Raw genomic sequence first — 27,804 nt, 5'->3', positions numbered from 1 at the left:
TTATTTTTCTATTTAAATTCTAATCTAATCCATCTAGTGATAGCTCGATGCTATCCTACACAGGGCAAGCTCAGGGCACTTCTAGATGAACAGAGGAGAGCCATTCCATTTCTAGAATGGCATCATCCAGCTGAAAGCTATAAGCTCAAAAACTCAGAGGCTGTATCTAACGAAGCAGCTTCATTAGTACAAAAATGAATATTTGAACAACAGCTCTTCTCCTCTCTCTCCTAATGTGTCCACCATACTCTCCCCAAATCTACTCTGGGGGATTGGAGAACCCCCAGATCAGATTTAGGGAGCACAGGGGGACACAAATAGAAGAGATGGAGGGGAAAATTCAACTGTGCAGCTACAAGTCATTGCACTAATGGAACTACTTCACTGGATACCACCCCGAATTAAGATGAATATGCAATTTATTTACCAAAATACATTCCATAAACACTGTAAGAGTTGGAACAAACCAATTTATGTGCACTATCAAAATCAGGCATCCCCAAACTTCAGCCCTCCAGATGTTTTGGACTACAATTCCCATCATCCCTGACCACTGGTCCTGTTAGCTAGGGATCATGGGAGTTGTAGGCCAAAACATCTGGGGGGGGCAGTTTGGGGATGCCTGATCAAAATCAACTAGCAATTGAGATCAAATTGCAATATCAGTGCACACACCAGCTGGACACATTTTGACTAAAGATGGGGAAATCCCTCTTACCCCAGTTCAATTCAGAATTAGGCTTGGGGACCAGATTTTTGGACACAATTCCTCTTCCTAATACTACATACAATATGTTTGTATTTGGCACCTGTCTCTTTTTGGAAGGAACAGGGAATGGGGGTCATAGGAACAAGTGAAAATGGGAGCTAAAGGAGCAAGATTATGGGGAACACCTGATTAGCAATTCAGAGAGAAAGATGGCTGCAATAGAAAATTAGAAAATGGGGATTCTATTCTAATGACTGAGTGATACTGGGGTGACCCAAGTGAGGATAGCATCTAGACCAGGAATAGGGAACCTGACCCTACAGGTGTTGTTGGACGCCAGCTCCCACCAGTCTGAGCCAGCTAGGGTTGCCAGACTCAATAGAGGACAGGACTTCTGTGCCTTTAATTGCCCTGCTCTCTTTTGAGTCTGGAAACCTTAAAGAGAAAGCAGCAGACCCTTTGTTTAATTTCCAAGCAAAGGGTCTGCTGGTTTCTCCTTAAGGTTTCCAGACTCAAAAGAGAGCAGTGCAATTAAAGGCACAGAAGTCCTGTCCTCTATTGAGTCTGGCAACCCTAGAGCCAGCAGGATCAGCAGTCGGTGATAATGGGAGTTGTAGTCCAGCAACATCTGGTGCATCAGAGGTTCCCCACTCCTAATCTAGACTAAGGGTGCCTTCAGGCTGTCAGTATTTTGTTGGGGGGGGGGGATTCAGGTGTATACAGGTTTGTGTATTTAAAGTGGATTAAAGCACTCTGTTACTACTGGATACCAAAACCACATTTTAAAAAGAGGACTTGTTGTGGTTTGGAAGGCAACAGGGAAATTGAAAGTGTGGGGTGAATGAATGACTAATAGTAAGACCTAGCAATAGTAAGACAAGCAAATCAGAACAAATGTTCGATAAATACCAGATAGTCAAACCACCGTGTGAGCTTTGTGGAAGCAAATCAGGATGAATGTTTCATCTTATCTTATTTCTAGTATGCTCAAAAGATGTTCTCCAAAAAAGCTCAACAACTTTGACCCCCCCCCCAAAAAACACTAAACAACTTTGTCCGGATTTTCACTTTTGGGAATATTGCAGCCCTAGCTCATCCAGACTTCCGTTTGTGCTGCCTTTCTAGGCATAGATCAGTGGTTTGCGTGCCAAGGCTCATGACTCAGTTGCTCCCTATGTGATGAAATAAGCAGACAAGACAGCAGGATATAGGTTTTGGGGTTCAAATAGGCCACAACTTTATTGGATACAAATGAGAAAGGTTTGACATAGGCATTGAGTGAAACGGTTTCATCAACTCCAGCCGGTCTACTGGGAATGTATCTAAGCGTAAACCACAACACGGGGTCTATGACCTATACCAAACAGGGGTGCTCCCCGAGGGGTCCCCGCTGGAGGAGTTCTATGGCCCTAGTCCCAGTCTGGGTATCAGACAGAAGCAACTGCTCACTGAGCCATTTAATGGGATACTCTTAACCAAGAAGGGGCAGCCGGAGGCTACAACCTCCTCTCCAGCCAAGATTAAGGCTTACCCAATGCCTAATCTTCCTCCATCACTGCAGCATCTTATCCCATTCCCAGTCTGCTACACTAGTTAATTATGACAATGCAAACTTAGGGCTCATCCAGGCTTCCTGTCAGTCAGTGCTTTAAAGCTCTGTGTCTGAGGTCCCAGCATTCTTCCTGGGAAAGAAAAAACCCCATTCATTAACACTGAATTGTGGAAAACCAAAATTGTAATTTGTTCCGATTCAGCATTAAAAAGAATTTTCAAAAAGCGCTTGGACACTGTGCCTAGAAAGCATGGGGCACAAGGTGAGTGTAGATGAGCCCTTAGATTTACATTGCTGAAGCATCATCAATAGGAAAGAATAATAACTTGGATATATGCTTGTAGAAGGCATTTAATAGCATAGCAATATGATTTTGCTCCTTGCTCAAAGAATTTGCACATGTTTTGGTCCCAGAATTGAAGATCCAGCCTCATGACTGCAGGCAAATGTCCTGTGTTTTTCTGCACAATGCGGCTATCCATTCACGCATGTCACTTGAATGAGGAGAAAAATTATGGGTTGTGTGCCCCAGTGTTGCTTCTCTACAGTGCATGTTCATGGACAAAACAGCTTTGATTTAAAAACATTTTATTCTGTGCCGGTAAAAGTAAGTACAACACATCCTGTTTTTGCTGGAGGGTGCCTGGAATGATTCAGAGATTGGACTGGAGAGTTTTTCTCAGTATATTATCATATATATTAAAAGAGAAGCCGTGTTGGAAATGTTCAGAATGGTTAGAAATGCTATAATGCTGTTTCCCAGAGGGTCTGATGCAACTTCTTCACTTCATGTTTACAGAGAGTTTATAGCCAGGTCCAAATGCAAACACTGAAGGTTTAAAAGGTCTTTTGTGCACTTAAAGCTCAAGCAGAGGAAGCTTTTGGTCCCCACATGCTGGCATATGCTGAAGATTCAGTTGCCATTGTGTCAACCAAACTGGCAGCCTATCTGGAAGCAGAAATTGTCCATCAAACCTACTGAAGACGAGTGGAAGACGAAGGTGTTATAAATGGAAAGCTGCTAAAAGGGGAGGGGGTCAGGTCTTAAGAGGGGCGGCCTTGTAGATATAACAAATATAAAGCAAGTTTACATTTATAAAACACAAGTGACCTATAACATCAGTTGCATTTCATCTGCTTTAAAAGATGCATACAGATGCAAACTGGTTCTTTGGAATCTCCTAACAAATACAAGTCAAAATTCCCAAAGAGACATTCCTATGCTTTGAGACACACACAGTAAGACGCCAAACATTAAACAGCTTCCCTATGCAGGGCTGCCTTCAGATGTCGTAAAAAAGTTATATAATTACTCATCTCCTTGACATCTGAAGGGAGGGTGTTCTCCAGGGTGGGTGCCACTATTGAGAAGGCCCTCTGCCTGAAATCTATATACTCAAACCCTAGGCTTTATTTAGCAGTGCTGAAAATGCATTCAGACCATGCTCTGAAACCTTGTTCTATCACATACTTCAGGACTGAGCTCTTCCTTTTTTACTTAATTTTTTATTGATTTGTCATAGAGATAGCTTCAAACTAACAGAGCTGAGCTCTTGATGTGAAAAAAAAATGCATTCAAGGATTGAGGTGCCACCCTTTCCCCTTGAGAATTCAGCAACACAGTGATCAGGAGAGATTCAGTAAGTCTCCTAGCATGGAGATGTACTAACCATGTTTACCTCTTCACACCTACAACTGAGCATTTTGCATCGGAAGCATTGACTAAGCTATGCCTAATGAATTTTCGCCTGGTAATCCTCTGCCAAGAGGGTAGTCAATCTGCGATGGTTACTACTCATCATCTGAAAACAAAAATGTTAATTATTTGCTTCACAAAGTTGTTCTGACAATGGAGGAAAGAGGCATAAGGCTTGTTCTATAAAAGTGATGATAAAACCAACAATTCCAGAGGAACATGTTGCATGAAGGTACATGAAATGAAGCAGAAACTTCAAGAAGCAGTCCACCTTTTTATTTGCAGCTGAACTGTCTCAATTCCACTGGGGGCAATCTTATCCCAAAGGAACAGGAATTGTTTGTTTCTGCTAGCTTGACTGCACTAAAAGGGAAAATTATTCCTTCCCTATTCAAAGCAACCGGCAGATCCCTTCTGGGTTAGTTTGTGGCGTTTACAGCTTTGGGCGTTTATAGCTATGCTATACAATTCTGCTTTCTCCTGTGCCTTTGTGAATGATTTTGACTTCCTGATCTACATTAGCTGTGTAATATCCCTGCAAGCACTGGAAAGATATAAGTTTGCTAGGATTCTCACACTACCACAATCAACTTGGCATTGTGCTGGAATGTGGCAGTTAGCATCCCATTGCACAAGCCCATTCAGATGGAAGGAAGGAATCAAAAGCTACTTACTTGGTTTGTCTTTCCAGTTCTTACCCCATTCTAAAAATAGGCACCCAGTCTTAGTGATTCTCTCATTTTGATGCAACTATATGCAGCAAGACAAGGGTTAAGTAGGTCAGTTATAGATATCGAAAGATAGACCAGTGTTTCTCAACCTTTTTTGGGCCAAGGCACACTTGCTCCATGAAAAAAATCTCGAGGCACACCACCATTAAAAAAGTTAAAAAATTTAACTCTGTGCCACCCTATATTGACTATATAATTATGACTGTAAGAAACACTTGCCAAAAAGATAGTAATTTGTGTCTCACTTAAGATTGTATTTTTAAAGTTTGGTTGTTAATTTAAAAGAAATAGTGAAGCTTTTGTTTCATTAGTTTGATGAATAAAAATGATGTCCTTTTATGATTATGTACTCAATAAATGGTTTTTTTTGGGGGGGGGGAATTCCCTGGATGCGCACTTTAATGAAATGTGTGGCGTACACCTATGCAAAATTGTTTTGATGGGATTCTCGACAGGAAGTGCTGTGTCATTAATCGAAATGATTTAGCCTGCCTAAAATGAAAATACGTGTTAATATCATGACAGACTTATGCTGAAGAGTAGGAGGAGGAGGAGGAGGAGCGGACCCAGCGACACACCCGCCCCGCGGCCGCCTGCTTGGATCCCAGCCGGGTGCACGGCGGCAGCCATGGCGGGAGAAGGGCCGCCGGCGGGAGCCGAGCACCTGCCTTGACGGCCCCTGGGCGCCCCGGGAGCTGCGCCGGGCTGCCAACGTCGGGAGAAGGAGACCTGGCTGGCAGAGTCGGGAGACCATGAGAGCCTCAGCCCTGCCCCCTCCCACACAGCGCAGACTCCGGTGGGCGCCCCGCGGCTGTCTGGAGGGCGCCGGATGACTCCCGACGTTTGGGAGAAACCGCCGGAGTCCACAGCTGCGCTTTGCGCGTGCGCAAAGGACTCCCGAACGTCGGGAGCGTCAGCGTCAGCCCCTGCCCCCTCCCACACAGCGCGGCTGTGATGACGGGCGCCTCAGGCGCCGCACAGCTCGGGAGTCGGGCGCAACTGCCACGGGCGCCGGATGACTGCCACGGGCGCAGCGGCTCGGCGCCCCTGGCAGCCCGGCACGTCGCGGCACACCAGCCAGCACGTCGCGGCACACTACTGTGCCGCGGAACAGCGGTTGAGAAACGCTGAGATAGATTGCTGAATGGATAGGAACTCTCAATTTCTCACTTGTTTGTCTTGAATCCATTTATTTATCTGGAAGAAAAATAAACCCCCTGTCCTTCAGTATTACTACTTCCAACGTGGGTAACAAATAATCTAAAATTATATTTAAAAATAAGATGACATATAAAACAATTAGAGCTGTTAAAAGAAAAGGCACAGCAGCAGGCTAAAAACCATTTTCAGCTGGATTTTCTTAAAGATCTGGGGAATAATGCCCACTTACTGCTGAAAAGACATGAGATTAGATGCCAGGAGACTGCTTCAAAGCAAGGTGCCATATCTCTAAAGGTCCTCTTGCATCAGAGGATGGTGACACCTGGAGAAGGACCTCTAAAGACATAATAGTGTACTAGGAGAGTCACCTAGGAATACGTGAGACTTCAGATAACTGGGGTGATATCCAGTTGTGTCTGCCCACTAATGAAATTGACTTCCCCTTCCTCTCATGTCCACAGTGTGTGCCTCAAATCTGGGGAACCCTCTTAAACAAATATGGGGAGGTGGGGGGCTGCACAATGGAGGAGAGAAATACACTTTTAACATAACACAAACACACATTCTAGACATGAAACAGTTAATTAGGCTCAGAATAGAACATTTACAGTACTAATGTATGGTGTGTGTTTTTTGGGAAGACTGCAACTGCTAGTTATTAAACTATGTTAACAATTAGAATCATAGAATCATAGAATCATAGAGTTGGAAGAGACCACAAGGGCCATCCAGTCCAACCCCCTGCCAAGCAGGAAACACCATCAAAGCATTCCTGACAGATGGCTGTCAAGCCTCTGCTTAAAGACCTCCAAAGAAGGAGACTCCACCACACTCCTTGGCAGCAAATTCCACTGCCGAACAGCTCTTACTGTCAGGAAGTTCTTCCTAATGTTTAGGTGGAATTTTCTTTCTTGTAGTTTGAATCCGTTGCTCCGTGTCCGCTTCTCTGGAGCAGCAGAAAACAACCTTTCTCCCTCCTCTATATGACATCCTTTTATATATTTGAACATGGTTATCATATCACCCCTTAACCTTCTCTTCTCCAGGCTAAACATACCCAGCTCCCTAAGCCGTTCCTCATAAGGCATCGTTTCCAGGCCTTTGACCATTTTGGTTGCCCTCTTCTGGACACGTTCCAGCTTATCAGTATCCTTCTTGAACTGTGGTGCCCAGAACTGGACACAATACTCCAGGTGAGGTCTGACCAGAGCAGAATACAGTGGTACTATTACTTCCCTTGATCTAGATGCTATACTCCTATTGATGCAGCCCAGAATTGCATTGGCTTTTAGTTTAAGTGGACATTAATCTGGGTTCAATTATAATGGGATTCCTTTTATTGCCCCCATTTTCTTCTCCAGAGACCTCCTCATGTTTAATGACACTGAAATAAAGCCAGATTAATTAGTAATATTTGCAATTTATTTAAAAATTGCCTGAGTTGGAAGGAATTAACTAGCAATTGTGGAAAAGACGAAGGTATAATTAGCCTGCCATAGAGTATCTCACTACACATAAGCCTTTAGCTCCTGCTGATATGAGGAGCTATGAGGATTCATCTGTCTTTCTAATTCTTTGTAAAGATCTCTGCTGCAGTACAGTGGTTGCTAATATATAATCTAAACCCATTTGCCTGTAGTTTAAAGAATCTGAGTCTTGTCACCGGCTTTTATTCTTCTTTTGGCAGCTTTTTAAATATTTGATTTATATTTTGTCTTCCTCAATCAGGTGCCCTTCAGTTGTTTTGGTCATCAGCCCCCAGCCAGCAGGGTCAATAGCCAGTGATTGTGGGAACTGTAGTCCAAAAAAAAAACATAGCTAAGAATGTCCTATAGGGAACTTGCGGCTCTCCAGATGTTGCTGAACTGCAATTCCCATTATCCCCAGCAAGCATGGCCAGTGGTTTGGGGAGACTTTAGCATCCATGCCAAGGCAACTGGCTTTGAGGTGGCTCGCTCAGCTTCAAGCGCCCCTGGGAGGCCTGGCGCCACTCACCAGTAAGCCTAAAGGGAAAGGCGCCTCTGCTGGCGGGTGCAGCACGGTGCCTCCTGGAGGCCCGGCGCCCTGGCGCATTGCGCCACCCAGCCTTGCCTTAGGGCTGGCCCTGCATAAAACAAATTCATGCACAGGCATCTTCCAAAAACCCAACACCATGTTTATGGAAGACAATCTTACTCGGCTATGAGTGATCACCAAAGAAGTAGAAGGAAGTGAGGAGCAGGTGGGCCTCATCAACCTGGGAAGGTTCCCTATCTAGGAGAAGGAAAAAAACTCTGATCCTAAACCTCCACTACCCTGCGGGAGATCTTCAAGAGAATAAAAGACTACAGAGTAAACCCTATACCATGGAACCTTGGTTTACGAACACCTCGGTTTACGAATTTTCAATTTACGAACGCCGCGGACCCATCTGGAACGGATTAATTCACTTTCTATTACTTTCAATGGGAAAGTTCGCTTTAGTTTATGAACGCTTCAGTTTATGAACAGACTTCCAGAACCAATTGTGTTCTTAAACTGAGGTACCACTGTACAAATCTGGAGTGGAGTTTCTAATATGGTTGGATAGTGCTTGTACACCTACTTCTGGCAGCTCCTGCAGCCAAGCTAGTGCTAAATCTATCACTCTGATATCCTTTGGACCACATCAGTGAGGCTGAGAGGGGGTCTTGTAATCTGAGCAGCCCCAGACCTCTGTCTATTCTGCCCAGGCTTGTGCCCCAAAGAGAACACTATGTGGATTGACTTCATCCCTGGAGGCACACTCCATTGTCACCCAAGATGCCAACAACAATAGGCTCAAAATAATAATAATAATAATAACAATAATAATAATAATAATAATAATAATAATAATAATAATATGTATACAAGTTTCCTCCCAACCTTTGCTGTCAGGTTGTAGTTTGGTCAGGTACTGTTCTTCACCTGCCTTGCAGTTTTGAATCTTAAAATCTCTTTAGTTATGGCTGCTGCATCCAATTCTCTGATGATCCACTTATCAGCCATTTGGGTAACCTTGAAAAATATACTTCCTTCTCAACTAGGTTCTTATCTGACATAAGGCTCTGACTCTCTGACTATAAAGTGTGTGTGTGCCATGAGGCTGAACTATAACGAGGGCAAAGTGTTCTAAGAATGTGAGATGAAAGACTCTTTAGAAGTTCAAAGCATTGCCATTGCTACCCTCAATGCTACAAATACTAATAATCCAGCTGCACTTCTCTCACCCCCACCTGTACCATCCCAAGTCATAACATGAAGCTGCTAAACAATATAGCATGTTAAGTGGCTCATTAGCTGGCTAAGAAGAGATTCTCCTATGTTTGTCTTTTTGTTGTGCGTGACTGCATTCGAGAGAAGAAAAGATTGTGAAACCGGAGGTGGCGGAAAAGGAAAAGAGAGAGACTTTAGATTCAAAATTTCCCCTCCTGCCTAAAAATGATGAAACTTTGATAACTTCCAAGTCAGTGAAGTTGGGAAATGGATGTATAAAACATCAAAAGATACAGAGAAACAGGCCATGTCTGAGAATTCCAGATTTAGTTTGCTGAAATAAAATTAATTCCTAACATGGGGGGGGGGACCCAATACAATCTGAATGGCCTACTGTACTACATACAGTACATGCACACACATGGTGGAACTAACAAATAGTGCATAGCAAGTTAAATGTGAGTCAGCAATATAATTTCCTGGGGTGAAGTCCAAAGGTATTTTCTGTTGTTTCTAAGACTCAGAAACCTATCATCTACTGAATCCTGCTAACCATGTCTGTTGCAGCAAAAACAAATGCAGAGAGAATTATGGCACATTAAAGACAAGTGCATTGTTTATTATTGCACAAGCTTTCATGGACCGTAGTCTGCTTCAACAGATGTCTGACATGTAATCCTCAGTTGCCTCCTCTCCCTGCCTCCTTGTGTCTTAGTCATGTCTGTTATTTTCTTTAGCGTTTAGTCAGGACCCATGCAGAAAGCAGTATCTGGTGTTGTTGTTGAAGTTTACAACAAGGGGTCTAGTGAACTAAGGCTGAGAGGCAAATTTCATTTGAGCTACCCTCTTCTCACTTGAGCTCACAGGCTCACTGACACTTAAAGGGGAGAGGAGAAGCACGGGGAGCTAAACCCTGTGTGGAGCATTGCAGCAGAAGTGTCAGATTGATTTATCCCTCTCAGTAAGCTCCAGTGACCTGATGTTTTGGGAAAACAGGAGATTAACAATGCCCCACATGAGCCACCTCTCCATCCACTACCGGCTGTCAGAAATCCCAAACTCAGCCACCCTATGGCTCCTTTCTGAATCCCACTCTTAACATGTGTTCACAGGGACCACCTTCTTCAGAATTCTTCATTCTACTAACAAACCTTCTTGGGGTGGTCTTTTAAACCTGAGAAGCTTTCCACATTCTGGTCCAAATATGGGTCCTAAATCCTAAGTCAACCAGTTTCCCGGCATGCAGTTAGTAAAAAATCAGGCCACCAGAAATAAGAAAAATTTGATAGTTAACTGATAATTTAAAGTATACAGTACTATTCACAAATATCACAATAATGATGAGTTACTTCTTCCCGTAAAAGATAATAAATGGATAAGCTTCAAAAAAAAACCCACTGATTTAAGCCAAATGTTCCTGTTACAGTAATGTAAGCAAATCTTCTTAAATATGACCTACAAGCCGAGCTTGAAGACTTGGAAAGTCCATTGTCTTTGCCAGTTGTTGCAGAAAATAAAGCTGCTTTGCCTTGTATTTCTCAACGTAACTATAAAGTCTCCAGTTAAAAACAGTTCTATTCTGCAAAACTTGTTCTTGTGGTTTTTTCTCCCTTTAATATTATGCCTCTCACATTCATTTTTTCATCCTCTCCATTCTCCCTCCCAATTGAGCTCCTTGAGTTCTCCATTCCTTGGAGAGAAGGACCCAAGCTGTGGATTTGTGATGTCTGGAAGCGTGGAGTTTCGAAGCTGCACAAGCAAATACTGACTAGGGCTGGTTTCTCATTATTGCTTAATGAAGATTAGTGGTTTGATATAGCTGATCAGAAGCATTTCCAGAACATTTGATTAATGAGTCTTTTCTCGAAGAAGAAATAATATGCCCGTAGCTGAAATATGACACAGAGAGTGAACACAGTGGCTGCATTATTCTTGCTTTGTACTGAAGTTTTCACAATGCAAATAAGAACCCTGAAGGATATTAAATTATTGTTTTTCCTGAAAATTGTGTCCTGACTAGGAAATTACTGAATAGCCATGAACTGGATGGGGGGACGATGATAACTGTTTTCCCCATTGTTTTCCCTCCCCTGCTGCCATCTGAATTTTAAAACATAGGCTTTCCCCCTCTCACTTGCAATGGAAGCAGCAGCAGCAGATGTGGGACCAAGGGTGGAAGACTTTCTCCTCTTCATTCCCCTCACCTCCACCAGTGGTGATGGCAGGCGTATGTGTGGGAAAGCTTGCAAAGGGCACCCAGTACTGATCCTTTCAACCTTTGACATCAGCTTAGACAATAATAATAATAATTTATTATTTATACCCCGCCCATCTGGCTAGGTTTCCCCAGCCACTCTGGGCGGCTTCCAACAGAAATATGAAATAAAATAATCTAGTAAACATTAAAATCCTCCCTAAACAGAGCTGCCTTCAGATGTCTCTTTGACATCTGATGGGAGGGCATTCCGCAGGGCAGGCGCCACCACCGAGAAGGCCCTCTGCCTGGTTCCCGGGCAGAATGACGGGGGTGGAGGCACTCCTTCAGGTATACTGGACCAAGGCCATTTAGGGCTTTAAAGGTCAGCACCAACACTTTGAACTGTGCTCGGAAACGTACTGGGAGCCAATGTAGATCTTTCAAGACCGGTGTTATGTGGTCTCGGTGGCTGCTCCCAGTCACAAGAAAACAATAAACAATAAGCAATATTTGAAAAATACCTTCTGGCTCAAAGGAGCAATAATGGCACTTCTGGGAGGCCAGATCCACTGTGCTGCCCTCCCTCATGGCTGTGACTGTGCCCGCCTGCACTCAACTTGTATATATGTAAATTAACTCAAATATGACACAGCACCATAAGCCTCCAGCGACCTTCTTACAGAGGAAACTGAACCTGGCTGAGCATTGCACCTCTGAAACTTCTCAAAGAAGTGTGGAAAGTCAAACCATATTTTCCAAGAATGCATAAATTTACAATACTGTGCATATTTACTCTGAAGTGTGTCCCAAGATGTTCAGTTGAACTTACACCCAGGGAAATGTACATAGGCTTGCAACCCTAGTAATATTAGCTCTGTTCTTGGAATGATTCTATGGATCCTATGATCCTATGAATTAAAAGTCTCAGAAATATCAGCATGCATGGGCTCAAGAAGTGAATAGAATATTATTACTGGCTATGACACTTTCAGTAAGATCAACATTATAGCACAGCATGAATAGCCTTACTCCTTTAAAGATTCAAGCACAGAATTGCTGAAATGTAATTAAATGCTAAGTCCCTTGAAATCAATAAATATCCAGAAATGAATACCTAGTTTGCTGAGTAGAAGGCAAGTAAACTGAGGGCAATTAAGGTATTATTATCATATTTTAAAACTGAGAACTGGGAAATGATATCCTCCAAAGCAGGATATTGTATGCTTGATAAAATATGCGGCATGTTCAGGAAAATATTATCAGCCACAATTGTAGGAGTTAATTATTTGTTGCCAGTGCCACTGCAGAGCCCCAGATTACAAATATAGGCCAGTGGCTTGCAGTACAGGTAAATCTAATGAAATGGTAGTTTGTAACTTTGCTGGGTTATTTCAATGAGCCAGGGGCTGGGCAGGAAAAATAGGAAACTAATCTCAAACTTAGAGACCTAGAGTTTGACATCTTCGTTAGCTGGAAGCCAAAGAGGCTGAGGTGGAAACTGTACAGTGATGCAAGAGCTGTTCATTTTTACCACTTAGCTAGTAGTGCCTGGGGAACCTGCCGGCAGCTGAAGTGTAGCAAGAGCCTCTGTTCCCACTCTGCACTGTTCTGCCTCAGTCATGTCGCACAACAGGTACATATATACTGTATAGTGTGTACACACTATACAGTACATTTAAATCACATCATTTCCCATAATATAATCCCAATAACTGTTATACAGCTAGAATTTCCAGCACCCTTAAAATACAGTTCCCAGGATTCTTTGGGAGAAAGTCACATGTACATTCAGTTTGCCTGTACAGAATCTTGATCTGCTGTTCCTAGCACTTCTGAGGGGCAAATGAAAAGATTGTACGTCCTCTTTCCAGTTCTTCTGAAAGCCGGTTGCTGAGTGCTTGTTTCTTATATGCTGGTAGGAAACGGAAATCCCTTATAGAACTGAGTGCTATACAGAATAACAACTGAAAATACCTTGCACATATAGTAACGGAGATTAATCCTCTTTGTTATGTGCAGGAAGGAACTAGCAGGGATAACTAGAAGCTGCAAGGTTCTTTTGCGTTGAGATGTAAATAAGCTCTCCTAGTTCCCTCTTACCCATTTTTAACTGCTATAGCCCAGCCGTTCATGAGATTCCAGGGGTCTTGGTGCTCAACCAGGGTTTGTGTTTCCTTTGGAAAATTAAGACACAGCAGAGGCCTCATGAACATAGCTGTCAAGTTTTCCCTTTTCTCGCGAGGAAGCCTATTCAGCATAAGGGATTTTCCCTTTTTTAAAAAAGGGAGAACTTGACAGCTATGCTCATGAAATATTATATACACAACCTAAACCCTTCAATGGAGGGGGTGCAGAGCATTATAGCTCAAGAGTTTTGTTGTTGCTTCTCCCATAACTTCAGAAAGCAGAAGCCAGCCATCCTCCTTGGTCTCACGCATAGCTGTCAAGTTCTCCCTTTTTTAAAAAAGGAAATTCCCTTATGCTGAATAGGCTTCCTCGTGAGAAAAGGGAAAACTTGACAGCTATCGTCTCACGTCGCAGCCTCTCCCAGGCAGTGCACAGGGAGGACTTTCCACTTCCTATTTCTCCTTTCCAGAACCTATCGCCAAATGCAACTCTCTGGACCCTTTCACTGCCTGCCTGCTCCAAATTGCAACCTCAGTGGCTTTTCTCCCTGCGGGAGTTTAAGTGCAGGGTTGTTGTTTTCATTTCACAGAGTTTAAGTGTGCTTAAATGCAAAGACTGCATTGCAGCAATATGTTCAACCTGCTATTCTGCTTAAAACCAGTCTATTGAATTGTTGCACATTAGCTCCTACAGAGGTTGACAGCAATTGGAAAATGAAGCTCGCTACAATTGATCTCGAGGTATGTTATTAGTATTGCTGGCTGTAATTACTGCAGGTAGAGGCAAAGGCGTAATTACTTATAATTGCTGTAATGGAAGAATTCATTTCAAGTTCCCCAGGGACTCAGCTATACAGCAGCCAATAAAACGTTTCTGAATGTGTTGTAAAGTGCAATTTACAATTGTGATACTAGATGGAGACTGTGAGCTATGGCAAATTCAATGCATTTTTCAAAACAATTAAAAAAGAAAAGAAAAGCATTCTCACCCAAGTGAGCCATGTTCAAATATATAAAAGGATGTCACATAGAGGAGGGAGAAAGGTTGTTTTCTGCTGCTCCAGAGAAGCGGACATGGAGCAATGGATTCAAACTACAAGAAAGAAGATTCCACCTAAACATTAGGAAGAACTTCCTGATAGTAAGAGCTGTTCGGCAGTGGAATTTGCTACCAAGGAGTGTGGTGGAGTCTCCTTCTTTGGAGGTCTTTAAGCAGAGGCTTGACAGCCATCTGTCAGGAATGCTTTGATGGTGTTTCCTGCTTGGCAGGGGGTTGGACTGGATGGCCCTTGTGGTCTCTTCCAACTCTATGATCCTATGACTGTTTGATTTGATTGTTGGCATTTTTCAATCTCTGTAAATAGCTTTGAGGAACCTCTGTTCTGCATTGACAAGAGCCCCCTCCCCCATACTGTATTTGGGGGGGGGGGAAGGATGGGGAAGGGAAGAAAAGTTGTGATTTTGGAAATATTACCTGCATGCATAGCCAATGGCAGTGATAGGCTTTTATGATGCCCTCCAGATGTTGTGGACTATAACTTCCTTGTCAACAGTATCTATGTATGTTTATCTTTTATCCTTGTACACAGTATATCATCCACTCTTGAGGTCCTAATATGGAATAGCAGCTACGTAAGTACGATTTGACACTCTTGATCCCTGCTGTTTAAACATTTATTTGAAATAGCATTCAAGCATGCATCCAAGTGTGGGTACAAACATCTGCACTACATTACTTTTAATGGCTCGCACTTGAATGTGTTTCTGAAAGCGCCTCCCCATTAATCGTTTTGCAAACTGAGCCAGGCCCAAAGAGGAGTGGCAGGATGTGTGTGTATGACTATAAATGGATCAGGGCAATTAACATTTGTTTCCATAGAAATACATTTTAAAAATGCATTGTAAGTGTATTAAAAGCAAGGTTTTAGTATTAATAATTGAAACTATTAATTTAAATTGTATGTCGAAAGAAATGTTACACAATCACAAAAGGACATCACAGAGATAGTGATACCAAATCCAAATTGCAATGTTATTATGAACTTCTTCTCTCTCAACAATATTAAAAATTTCATTTAATTTCATATTATCTGGCTAGAAAGAAAGAGAGAGAGATTTCAGTAGCTTGTACTGTTGTTCGTGTCATGAAATTCTACTCAATATTGATCCATAGCAGAACTCCAATGTATAGTTAGCAGAGTAAAACTTAAACGCATTGCAGGAGTCCCAAAAATAGACCAGAGGCAATTGTATTTCATCCAGCAGAGCTTTACTGCTACTGAAGGCAAATGAGCATAATGGTCACAAATCCAATACAACCAGGATTGGCACTGTCCATAAGAAATCCAGTTGTGTCAAACACTGCCAATTCTACCTGCCCAACTAACTTCCACTTGTGCAATGGGACATCCCTCACACACGTTTTCATCATGTGTTGTGATCCATGAAACTGATGGGGAAGTTACAGCAGGGAACTCACCATTTTTTCAGGTTGTAAATGGATTTTTTTCCTGGAAGCAATTAACATGGAAATGAGTGCTACTTTTCTGCTAGATTCCATTAGATTTCTGGAAGAGGCTTTTACGGTGTGTGAAATATCACATAAAATGCAGAAATTATCAGGTAAGGAAATATATGCAGCCTTAGTTGGATTCACCTCCATTGAATACTTCTCACCCCAACATAAAAGATGTTGTTGTCTGGTTTTGGTCATTTCCGGGGGGAAATTGTGTCTCTGTCCCTTCTTAAACTGAGGCCTGTAGTTAAGTGTTGATGATGCCAATGGGAGCTATAAATAGCAGCAGCCAGACCCAAGCATCTTCCAGAACGGGGAAATAATTTGTAAGCAAGAACTATTGGTTAAGATTGTAGTTCTTGACGTTATCGTGTTCTTCATCTTTGTAGGCAGCTGGAGGACAATGTTCGGTGCACCTTGGTGCACAATCAGAAGAACTGAAACGCTTCTTGTAAAAACACCTCCCTCTAGGAATGGAATCCTCTTACTCTGCATCATAATCCAAGCACTTTGTCTGCAAAGGTCAGAAGGTCTGTAGCTGACAGTATCCAAATTCATGTGTGCACCAAGATTCCCAAAATGTGTTGGGAGGAGTAGTCGTTTCAAGTAAAGGATGCAATTGAAAACTGCTTTTAAGGCATACCTATGACAGGGAAAATTAAGTGAATTTGTATGATTGTATTTATTTTAGTTATTCAGGAGGAGTTGGAAGTTAAAAACTATATTTGCTATAGTTTTTAATAATCATGTAATCATTACTGTGAAGCTTTAATTCAGGGGGGTTTGGGTTGTTGATGTTGTTTTTTACACTAACAATTTATATTCCAAAACTTTTTGGTGCATAATGCATTTACTCCTTCCTCAAGGAACGATAGGATTTGGATTAGACTCAAAGCATATCAGTGAGAAATTATCGGCCATTAATTTTGAGACTGGGCTTCTGTGTTTGTGGGGCCTGTTGGCTGGGTAAGGATCACCTTTGGGGATCACCTTTGATTTCCACACAGAGTTGTGGGACCCCAAGAGGGGGTGGGTCACAAAGGCCTACCTACCCAATTTTTGGTATGAGGCTGAAACAAAACCAGTGGAACTAAGGGCTTCTTATGCAGCAGGGTTGGCCTCACCTGATTGGCTAACATCTAAGTTCCCACACAGTCACAGCGCAGTTAATTTCCATAAATTTATAGAAACTTGGGCCAGTGTTTATTCCAACTCTTCTTGTGTCACTTCTCTTTATTCCATGGCTGCAGTCCAATTAAGAAAACATCAAAAAGCATTTAAAAATATGTAGCAATTTCAAGGGAAGTTAAAATAATGTTTGATGAGATTAATTAAATTTCTTCAGGGAATTTAATGGATGTCTAAAAAGAACATTACACCATACGAGATAGATATTCCCAGGGCATGATAACACAACCTTTATTTAAGGGATGGAATGCACTGGTCCAGTAAATAAAACAATTCAACTTGGATTTGAACCAATTGTCTTCAAGCTCAAATCCATCCTCAGCAAAGGAGTAACTGGGGATGTCTACAACAAATCACTTATCTGTGAACAAGGAAACGACACAATTCCCCACAGTGAAAAACCAACTCAGTGAATAACATTTCTCTGCAAATATGTATTATATGGGCAAAATCCAACATTGTGTGTGTGGATTTCTACTTGCACAATGGGACTCCACCTTCCTCTCAGCTCTCTTGGCACCTCCTGCACACACACACAAAATCTCTCGCAAAGATTCCACTAACACTTTGGAGCAGATTTTGTGGTTGTGCTAGGAACTGCAGCTGGGAGGAAAGGAAGGTAAAATCCCATGGTGGCTCAATTCATTTGATCCATTACACTAGGGGCCACTTCTGCTAGTGCCGTTCCCGAGAGCTCAGCATGGTGAAAGCAATCTAAAGGCAATGTAACTGAGTGAGGAGTCTGGCTCAATCAGTTTATTTCCATCCCATTAAACAGCTCAAGATAAAGTACAACTTGCAGCCCTTTAACTCTGTTTGACAACAAATTAGTTTCAGATCAAGCGCTCTTGCTCTGACTCAAAATGCATCCTTCATTTCACAAATTATTCATCTTGCCACAAGCTCTTAACTAACAGAACAACAATTTTTTAAAAAGGGAAAAGAAACCCTGCTTTATACAAGTTGTCCATTTTAAGTCACAATTATAGAAAATTCCCTTTGCGGCTTCTTCATAAGGGGTAATCCATTTTGCCTCACTAATTAAGGAGATGTCATGATCACCTATGTAGACTAGATATTGAAAAAAACAGAGAGTTTGCTTTTAATTAGACAGCTTTTCCCCTTGGTGCGGATCATATCTCTTACCCCCTTGATTCTAAAGGTATGTCTGCGCAGCCATTTTGAATGTGGTTCTTGTGGAATTGACACCTTGCTGCTGCCCCAAGCTTGATAGAAAGTACAGTCTAATACAGGCCCCACATAGCACTTGAAACATTCACGGTTTCCCCCAAAAGGATCCTGGGAACTACAGTTTGCTTAAGCATACTGCAAGTTGTTGGGAGACCCTATTTCCCTCACAGAGCTACCATTACCAGAGTGGTTTAACAGCCAATCTCTCTTCCCATGGAACTCTGGGAAAACACACACATGCACAGACATGCACATGCACACACACCATGCACAAACCCTGAATACTCCCCCAAATCTGCTCTGGAGAGTTAGAACCCTTAGAACAAATTTTGGGGCGCGATGCAGGGAGAGGGAAGTCCCATTGCACAAGCACTGATGGGATCGGTACTTAGCATTGCACTGGAAACAAGCAGCTGTCTGGATCCAATCCAAATAAATTAAATATAACCTGGGTTGGCCTTAATGAAATGAAAGAGGCAGCCAAAAGAACAATGCCCAAACCCCTGAAAACCTAAAGCACATGAAACAAATTGCTTCTGCCTCTGCCATTTTAATTGGCAAATTGGTGTCCGTTCTGTTGGCGCATTTAAAGTCCTCCTCTTCAGTTAAATAATTGATGTGGTATTGAAATGTGTCATACATCATGTCCTGAAAGAGAATTAATTGGCTTTAAGATTCCTGTGCCAGCTAACAAGGCCTCAAGGGAATTTTCCTTTCCCAAGAAAACAAGGCTTGGGGTCAGCAATCAAACCAAAAGAAGGCACAGAAATACTTGGAAGGCTGCCGTTTCATAATGAGTTTTGATTGTAAAATGCACACACAGATTCAAATGTCAGAAACCAGCAATGAAAGAGCTTTTATAAAAAAAACAGACTTCAAAAGTTAAAAAGTAAATTTTAATCAGTGCTATTTACATGTAAATCATCTGCTCTCTTTAAAAAAAAAAGTTAGAACATAAGAACATAAGACAAAACTGCTGCATCAGGCCAATAGCTCATCTGGATGTTGAGATTCCTGGGTGTTGATATTCCTGCACTGCAGGGGTTTGAACCAGGGGGCCCTTCCAGGGTCCCTTCCAACTCTACAGTTCTATGATTCTAGGATCCTATACTCACAATAAATGACCAGGTGCCTGTGAGAAGCCTGTAAGCTGAACATGATGAGCGCAATAGCACTCATCCTAGCACTTCCTAGCAACTGGTATTCAGATGCACGATGCTTCTGACAATGGAGGTAGATTGTAGCCATTGTGGCTAGTGGATATTGATAGCCCTCTCCTGCATGAGTTTGTCTAATCTTTGTTTAAAGTCCCACAGGAGGCAATGATGGTTGACAGCCATCATTGCCTCCTGTGGGAGTGAGTTCCATAGTTTAAGTACGAGCTGTGAGAAGAAGTACTTTCTTCGATCTGTCCTGAATCTTCCAGCATTCAGCTTTATTTGATGTCCACGAGTTCTAGTGTTATTCGAGAGGAAGAAAAACTCTGCTTTCTCCATTCCATGGACTTCTGCCTTTTCTTGCCTTTTCTCTAAAGTAGAGAGTCTCTAAAGCTGCCATTTCCCACATATATGGGAAGTTGCTCTGTTCCTTTTATCACTTCAAGTGCCCTTTTCTGAACCTTTTCCAACACGACAATCTTTTTTAAGGTGAAGTGAGCAGAACTGTACACAGTATTCCAAACGTGGTTGCACCTTTGATTTGTATAAAACATGATATCGGCAGTTTTGTTTTCAATTCCTTTCCTGCTAATCCCTAGCATGGAGTTTTCCTGTTTCACAGCTGCTGCACACTAGGTGGATGTCTTCATTGAACAATCTACTATGGCTCCAAAGCCTCTTTGCTGACCCTATGAGTGTATATGTGATACATATATAAACACCACTTGTTTATGCTGAATTGCATTTGCCATTTTACCACCCTTTCACTGCAGGTGGCACCAAAACAATGAATGCAAGAGGCGGGGAGGTGCTGAAATTTAGTGCTGCACAGGGCGCTGCTGAAATTTGAGAGCCCAAAGCTCGCCTCTGGGGTTGCATTCCTCTCTCTAACTCTATTGCTATTTTCAGTTGTTATTCTGTATAGCACTCAGTTCTATAAGGGATTTCAGTTTCCTACCAGCATATAAGAAACAAGCACTCAGCAACCGGCTTTCAGAAGAACTGGAAAGAGGACGTACAATCTTTTCATTTGCCCCTCAGAAGTGCTAGGAACAGCAGATCAAGATTCTGTACAGGCAAACTGAATGTACATGTGACTTTCTCCCAAAGAATCCTGGGAACTGTATTTTAAGGGTGCTGGAAATTCTAGCTGTATAACAGTTATTGGGATTATATTATGGGAAATGATGTGATTTAAATGTACTGTATAGTGTGTACACAGCCTTTATCAATGCATGAGACCAATTGTGCTCGGTGATAAAAAAAAAAGTCTGTCTTTCTGCATAGCTGTTGCAAATATGTTTCTCTTTCTCATAAAGCCATGGATGAAGACACAGACACAGTGCTATTGTTGCTTCTAAATGATCATAGCAATTTCTGGGTTTCGACAGTTTTGTAAATCTGCAAAAGCAATTGGGTTTTCATGCAACGAAGGGGAGGCAAAATGTTATTATCTTTGGTATAAAAGGAACTCCTGCTGTTGACTCCCAGAATGAAAGTAATTGAATAAAAGTCAATAAAGGAAATTATTTTATTATAAATGTTAAACTGACAGTAGTAGTCAGTTTACCTTGCTGAGATTTTATTAAGCAGAGCACTGAGAAAAATTGTGTTAGCTTGGAAAGTTGCTGGGTCACTCATGAGAGATGAGCCAGATGATCTGTCTGCCATCAGTGTTGGGACAGAAAGAAGATGCAGAGATCATTAGCAGAATGGTCATTTGCACTGGTCCTCAGAGGGCTTCTCTGCCATTCATTTTAGACTATTGATCACACAAATATATAGAATCATACAATCATAGAGAATTGTAGAGTTGGAAGGAGTCCCAGGGTCTTCTGGTCCAACTCCCTGCTATGCAGGAATCTTAACCAAAGCATCCATGGCACATGACCATCTGACCTCTGTTTAAAAACCTCCAATGAAGGAGAGTCCACAACCTTCCAAAGGAGTCCATTTAAAGCACCATGAAGAGTCATGGCTTTCCCCAATGCTGTAGTTTGTTAAGAGTGCTCAGGAGACCTGAACATTTGGTCCAGGGAAATACCATGAAAGATCAGGTAAGAGTGACAGGATCCTCTCAAGAAAGGTCATCCATCAGGGCAAACAAGGCTGATTCAGTCCTGAAACCAATCACAACTAAGATTGAAATGGATTCAGATAATCAGTGCTGTGCAGAAACTTGTGGTTTCTCTACCATAACCCTCTCCACCACCTTCTCCAGAAAGGAGTTTGGTACCTGGTGGTTTTTCCCTTGGGGGTGTGTGGTATAAAATATTGTGCATAATTCTGAATATAATTAGTTGGGGATTGTGTGTTTGTGTGTGTGTGTGTGTGTGTGTGTGTGTGTGTGTGTGAGAGAGAGAGAGAGAGAGAGAGAGAGAGAGAGAGAGAGAAGAAGAAACTCTGACAATGCACCAATGGCTTGGAGATACGCTGGATGGATGGGGTTGGAAATGCCACTGTTCCTGTATTTAAAGATTCCGCTTCCATTCCTAGATATACTCATACCTCATGTTGCGTCTGCTTCAGGTTATGTCTTTTCAAGTTGCATCCCACAGCAACCCGGTAGTACCGGAATGGGTTACTTCCAGGTTTTGCCGCTCACGCATGTGCAGAAGCGATAAATCGCACCGCGCACGTGCACAGATGCGGCGCTTCTGGGTGTGAATGCTTCGAGTTGGGGACGTGCTCCAAGGACACATTACGTCCACAACACGAGATTCCACTGTAGCTTGAACCTCTTTGTTGATACTATTTATAAATGCATGCCTTGATTAACTCTAGAAATGTTGCTAGTGATGACAATTACTATGGGGAGGGGGGGCAGTTTCTTTTGTAAAACATGCACATTTAGTTAATAATAATTAATTGCTCTGAAAGAAAGACTGTTTCAAAGGCACAGTGATTAACATGCATTGTTTCCAAATGTTATTTGCTTGTTCAAATCTGTTAACAGAAAACAGATGGTATGGATAATTCATTGTCTAGCATAGGGTGCTCAATCTATTGTCTTTGCCTATCGCTGTAAACTTCAGTCAAGATATATTTATTGCAGCCCCATCAGCAGGCGAAAAATTAGTAGGAGAGACCGGGATGAACTCAGAGTAGGAGGTAATGGCACCCAAGCAGCAACAGCTCATTGGTTTTGGCCCTAAGGACTCGTTGCACAATTAGTATCTTCATGCCATCATGCTGGTAGTGTAACCTTTGCTGACAAAGGAGCACATGAAGGACATGAGCACAATGGTACTGTACCTTGATATTCAGTTACATCCCTAAAGCAAAAAAGAAGGATCATTGAAAAAAATGATGACAGATGAATGGGCACCACCTCTTCATTGTTCTTTTCCATAGGAAAGAGTCATTTGCAACTGGTAGATTTATCAACACTGAAAGCCTTTGTTTTCTTAACCACGATTCCCAGTTTGGGGCACAGGCCACCCACCATTGCTCTTATGCAAGTACCAAAATGGATGTTCATGTTCTAGTGCTTACACAACTCCCATTTGTTATCGAAGAGGCTTGCAGCTGTGAAGGTGTTGGCATGCTGAACACTTGAAACTCTTGACATAGGAGTTGCCTAAAGGAAATTTAAATAGGGAAGATCATGTCAGAGAAGGTCCTCACTAACAACAGTGGTCTCTTCTGATTAAAAGAAAAATGCCAACACCATGTAAACTGAAAACACAACCGTCTCTTGCTCATGGAGACAAGATATAAATAATCATTCTTGTCTTTATAGTTCTAGCAGGCACTTTCTCTGGGCCTGTCCTCAGTGTTGCATCAATTATGTAAAGCCTCTCTACAGTTTCAAGACAAAGCAGTCCTTGGTAGTTATGATTGTACCTCTTATAGGCACTGATAATCAGGAGGGAGAAAATCATGAGCTGTCAAAATGTCAAGGAAAATGCTGAAACATGTCAACTCTCCTTTCTCTCTCTCCCCTCCTATAAACTAGGGGGGAGGGAACCCTAGAAGGGAAGAACAATTCATAAACGACAGCATCTTCTTAATGCTTCACAACAAGTATCCAGACTAATAAATGCTGCTGGTTTTGACTGCAGTGCAAAAGCATGCCAGAATTTCAGTTGCTTGGAAAAAATAATAATCTTAATTCAGTCTCTTTGAAAATATCATGGCCATCTATTCTATCAACTATATGAAGTTGAAGCTGAGTGACTGATTACACAATAGTGAAAATTTCATTGAAGAGGTAGCAATGTAATCCTAAAAATGTGGACTTAACCATGACCCAAGCAGAGGCATCCGATAGTGGCATATACCATGAATGTGAAACTTGTGGTCCTCCAGAGGTTGTTAGACTCTCAACACTCATCAGCTCTGGCCCACATTACCAATGGTCAGGGATGGTAAAAGTCCAACAACATCTGAAGGGCCACAGGTTCCCTGTCTCTACAACCTAAACATTTCTCTCAGCAAATATTCCATATAATCTATGACTTTTACACAGACATGAGCAATAAGTATAAGATAAAGGAGCTTTCCAATATTTATTTCAATAGATGTTTATGTAATTGCACAATTGGTTTAATTTTTGATAGCACTCATAAGACCTCTGACCAAGAGCCTCTTCTCTAAGGTTTGGTAAACCAGTGTATGTAGGACCCAATTCCTTCCATAGCTAGGCCTTAACTGAGCAGCCTTATGGCAGGCTCTTCTGGCCAACCTTTCCTGGTTTGGTGTCAGGGCCCGGATCTGGAGCACAAGCCTGATATGACTTTTTTTTCTTATGAGTAGAGGGTAGGGTGTTCGCTCGCCGCCATGCTCCCATTTATATCCATTGTGTACATATGCATTGTGTGCAGTGAAAATTGTTCTGCTAAGCATTGTGCCTCTTAAGGAATATTTACCATGACTCCCCCACCTCCTGATCCCAAAGGACGTCTCAGCTTCACTACTGTACTGGACAGCATCTCTTATTTTGGCAATCCTTTATCTGGCAAGTCTTCTCTAGACAATGCAGAGGGTGCAGAGACCACTTTTGAAGAACATAACACACGAGTCCTGACTCCACACACCCCTTTGTTTTTCCGCCAAACTCTGCTTTCTACCGCAAGCTTCTGGTATAAGTTAATTAGGGCCTTTTGCAAATGAATATTCCTTTTATATTTAGCACACTCTGCAAAGGGGAAGGGTATATAATTAAGACGTTCCACTGGCAAGGCTCTGCAGACTGCACGCAAGGAAAAACAGATGGCGGAGAATGGAGGGAAGTATCCCCGTTGTAAAGAGAGACAGCAAGAGAGAGCCCTGGGCCTTTTTTGCAGGATCATTTTGTTGCAGAATAAAATATGGAAATCTATTTTCCATTTCTTGAGCATAGTCCACACAACTTCCCCAGAGGGAACAATTTTGTTGTGAGGATATGGCATATGCTGAGCACTCAACCTGCAATGTTTTGGACCTGGGAAAATGAAGCACACTCCAGATAGTACACCTAATGCTATCGTGGTTCGTCACGGGTGTGATGTGATTGTGCACACTCAGTTTGTGACAGGACTGGTGATGAGCAATGGAAATGACTCCCAATGCTACCCAGGCATTTTGTGAACATTTCATTTTCAAAATCACCTATATTTCATTATTTAGGAAAATTCTAGACCACTAAGTACAAGGTATAAATTCATTAAACACATCCAGCAAACAAAAACAGTAAAATACAGAGGCGGTGGGGGGGAACCAACTTTAGGGGGGGGTCAAAAATTTCAATAGAATATATTTTCAGGATGTACCTGAAACAGAAAAAAGAATAATGTCTTGCAAATTGTAGATAGAAGGTTCCAGACTACAGAAGGAACTGTGGAAAATGATTTTCAAAGTTAGATACACTTTCAGAAGATTTCTTGTCAGATGATATGAGTTTATTTTTTGTTAATTTGATTTTTTTGTAACAATTGACGTAAATGTATGGTGTTTTTTCTTGGTTTGTTGGTGTCTAAGCATAATGAAGAGGAAGAGGAAGAGGAAGAGGAAGAGGAAGAGGAAGAGGAAGAAGAAGAAGAAGAAGAAGAAGAAGAAGAAGAAGAAGAAGAAGAAGAAGAAGAAGAAATGCTTGCTTCTGAGTCTCTACCTGTCAGGGAGTTGTTGTGGCTACTCCCGAGTAAAGACACTCCAGTCCGTTGTGTCTTTAAAGGTTTTATTGTGCATGCTATTTACAGTGCCAAGGTAGCAGAAAACATGACTGCCTAGTCACTCTCAGAATCTGGCAATGGCGCCTGTCGGCTTCGGGGCCAGCATAATAACCTGGGCACCCCGAAACGCCACCCCTTCACCCTGCGCTTGGGCGCGCACCTCTATTCAGGTGCTGGAAGGAGCGGTGTCCCTTCTTCCCCTTGCTGGCTGGGGCAGTGCCTGGCCTCCAACGCCTCCCTGAGCTGTCCCTCCTCCCCTAGATGGTCAGAGTGGTGCAGGGGCTCCGATACGTCGCTGAGCCCTTCTTCCACTGTCTGTTCCCCAGAGCATTGCCAGGGCTCTGATGCCTCGCTGAGCCTTCCCCCTTCCAATTCCGCTTTCCCCTGACCCACTGTTAGCGCTGTTGCTGGGCGAAGTGCTAGTCAGGATGATGGGGGGGAGGCTCCCTGTAGGGAGTCCCCCTGACACTACCCTACAGCAATCTATGGTGTGTGTGTGTGTGATATTATTGAAAGGGTTTTCCCAAAATGAGTGCTAAACATCCACTAGATATCCGGAAGTGGCTTATGTCACCTAAAAGCTCAAATATACTTCAGAAATTAATAGGGAAATGGCAGGGAAACAGAATAAACCACCATGTTACAAGAGAGGAGATTACAACTCAATATCAGGAAGAACTTTCTGATGGTAAGAGCTGTTCAACAGTGTAATGGACTCCCAAGGAAAGTGGTGGACTCTACTTCATCAGAGGTCCCTTCTAGCTCTACAATTCTGAGTATATGTGAATGCAGCCATAGATATTATTAAAATAGAAAATAGGGGAAATGTTACTTTTGTAGTTGCATTGCCAATTTTGGAACTCAATGGGGTAGAGAGCCAGGGAAGAAATATTCTACGGTAGTCAAGAAAAGCACAAACTATTGTTTCTGCTACAAATGCAACAGGAATGGCTAGATCTAAGAAAGGCAGAAAAAGAAGCCGCCACACTTGTGAAAACACTGTTTTAGAGAACCATAAACATAAAGGGAAAGCACAAAGGGGAGGAAAACAACATCAGGAAAGCATTGATTCACCTGCACTGTGCCAGAGGGGTTGTTTGCAAGCAGAAAAAAGAGAGATATACAGATTACACAGTCAAGGCAGTAGCTCCCCAGAGAATACAGTAGATATCAACCACCAATCATAATTCAAAGAGTAGATTATTAAAGAAACAATTGCTTCACAGACAGTACATTATTGTGTGAGATATAATTCATGGACAGGCAAATAACTCATTGCTGAGAACTCCCTTATACGGACTTAACTAATATGACACATAAACAAGAATGGGGAAATTATGGGTGTTTCAATATCGCTCAGTGGCTTAAGCTCCATTCAATCAATAGAGCCTGTTTCTCTCTTTTTGTGGGGAGGGGAAGCAATTTCACTCAAGCAAGTCTTCATACCTCAGGCATGTTTAAATGTTCAGTTCAGGAACATTATATACATGGAAAGGGAATGGCACAGAAACAGTGCCTGCAAGTATTTTATTAGCCACAGAGTAGAAGAGTGAAAAAGATTTAACAAGGCTAAGCACTGCTTACCTTCCAGTTCTACAGATCATATTATTGACTTTCTACAGATCCAAAGGCACCACTGATAAACCAACTGACTGGGAAAGAGCAAAACCAGACTGGATTTAAAAAGAAATGAGAAAAAAAGCCAAATAATTGGGTGTTGTTGTTTTTTGATCATTTTAAGCAATGCCAAAGAACCCCTCCTATTTGGATGATTTTTCAGAAATTCCTTGAAAGAATTGTTTGCTTTATATGTTGACATCAACATCCTGTCCACCAGTTGTTTACTATTATTATTCAGTTCTGAACTATGCCTTCAGATTGAGAAAGCGTGGGATGTTCAGTTTGCCATTTTTCTCTTTTTGGTACGTAACTCAAAGTACAATTTTTGCAAGTATAAAACTGAAGAGAGAGAGAGAGAGAGAGAGAGAGAGAGAGAGAGGGAGGGAGAGAGGGAGAGATGTTGTTATTTCATACATGTTGGTCTAACTCTGGCAATCTAAATTACTGCAAAAGTTTGCATGTAGTCTCTTAAAACAGTATTCATGACACCCCATCAAACAACAGACTCTCTGTCAAATTCGCCGCAGTGCATCTAGAGGCTGTACAGGAGCACACTTGTGCAGCACCAGCTGATGTGTTGGGACAGAGTCATG

The 27,804-nt window shown here is 42.2% G+C and overlaps 1 long non-coding RNA gene across 2 annotated transcripts in view; it reads left to right on the top strand.

Moving 5' to 3' along the window:
• The window catches only part of LOC148685104 (uncharacterized), a 97,400-nt gene extending 69,823 nt beyond the window's left edge, over window positions 1-27,577 (top strand). Inside the window, exons 1-3 of one of the 2 annotated variants that reach the window (XR_015951117.1) lie at window positions 14,978-15,020; window positions 16,293-16,433; window positions 25,401-27,577. This is a non-coding gene — a long non-coding RNA (uncharacterized LOC148685104). Of the gene's footprint in view, window positions 1-14,977; window positions 15,021-16,292; window positions 16,434-25,400 lie in introns of those variants that run through there. The other variant, XR_015951116.1, reaches the window with a different exon arrangement.
• The last annotated feature ends 227 nt before the right edge of the window (window positions 27,578-27,804 follow it).

This window comes from Zootoca vivipara, chromosome 7, assembly GCF_965207765.1.
Source record: "Zootoca vivipara chromosome 7, rZooViv2.hap1.1, whole genome shotgun sequence".
In the NCBI taxonomy this organism is placed as follows: domain Eukaryota; kingdom Metazoa; phylum Chordata; class Lepidosauria; order Squamata; family Lacertidae; genus Zootoca; species Zootoca vivipara.
This window is presented reverse-complemented; position numbering and strand designations above follow the sequence as displayed.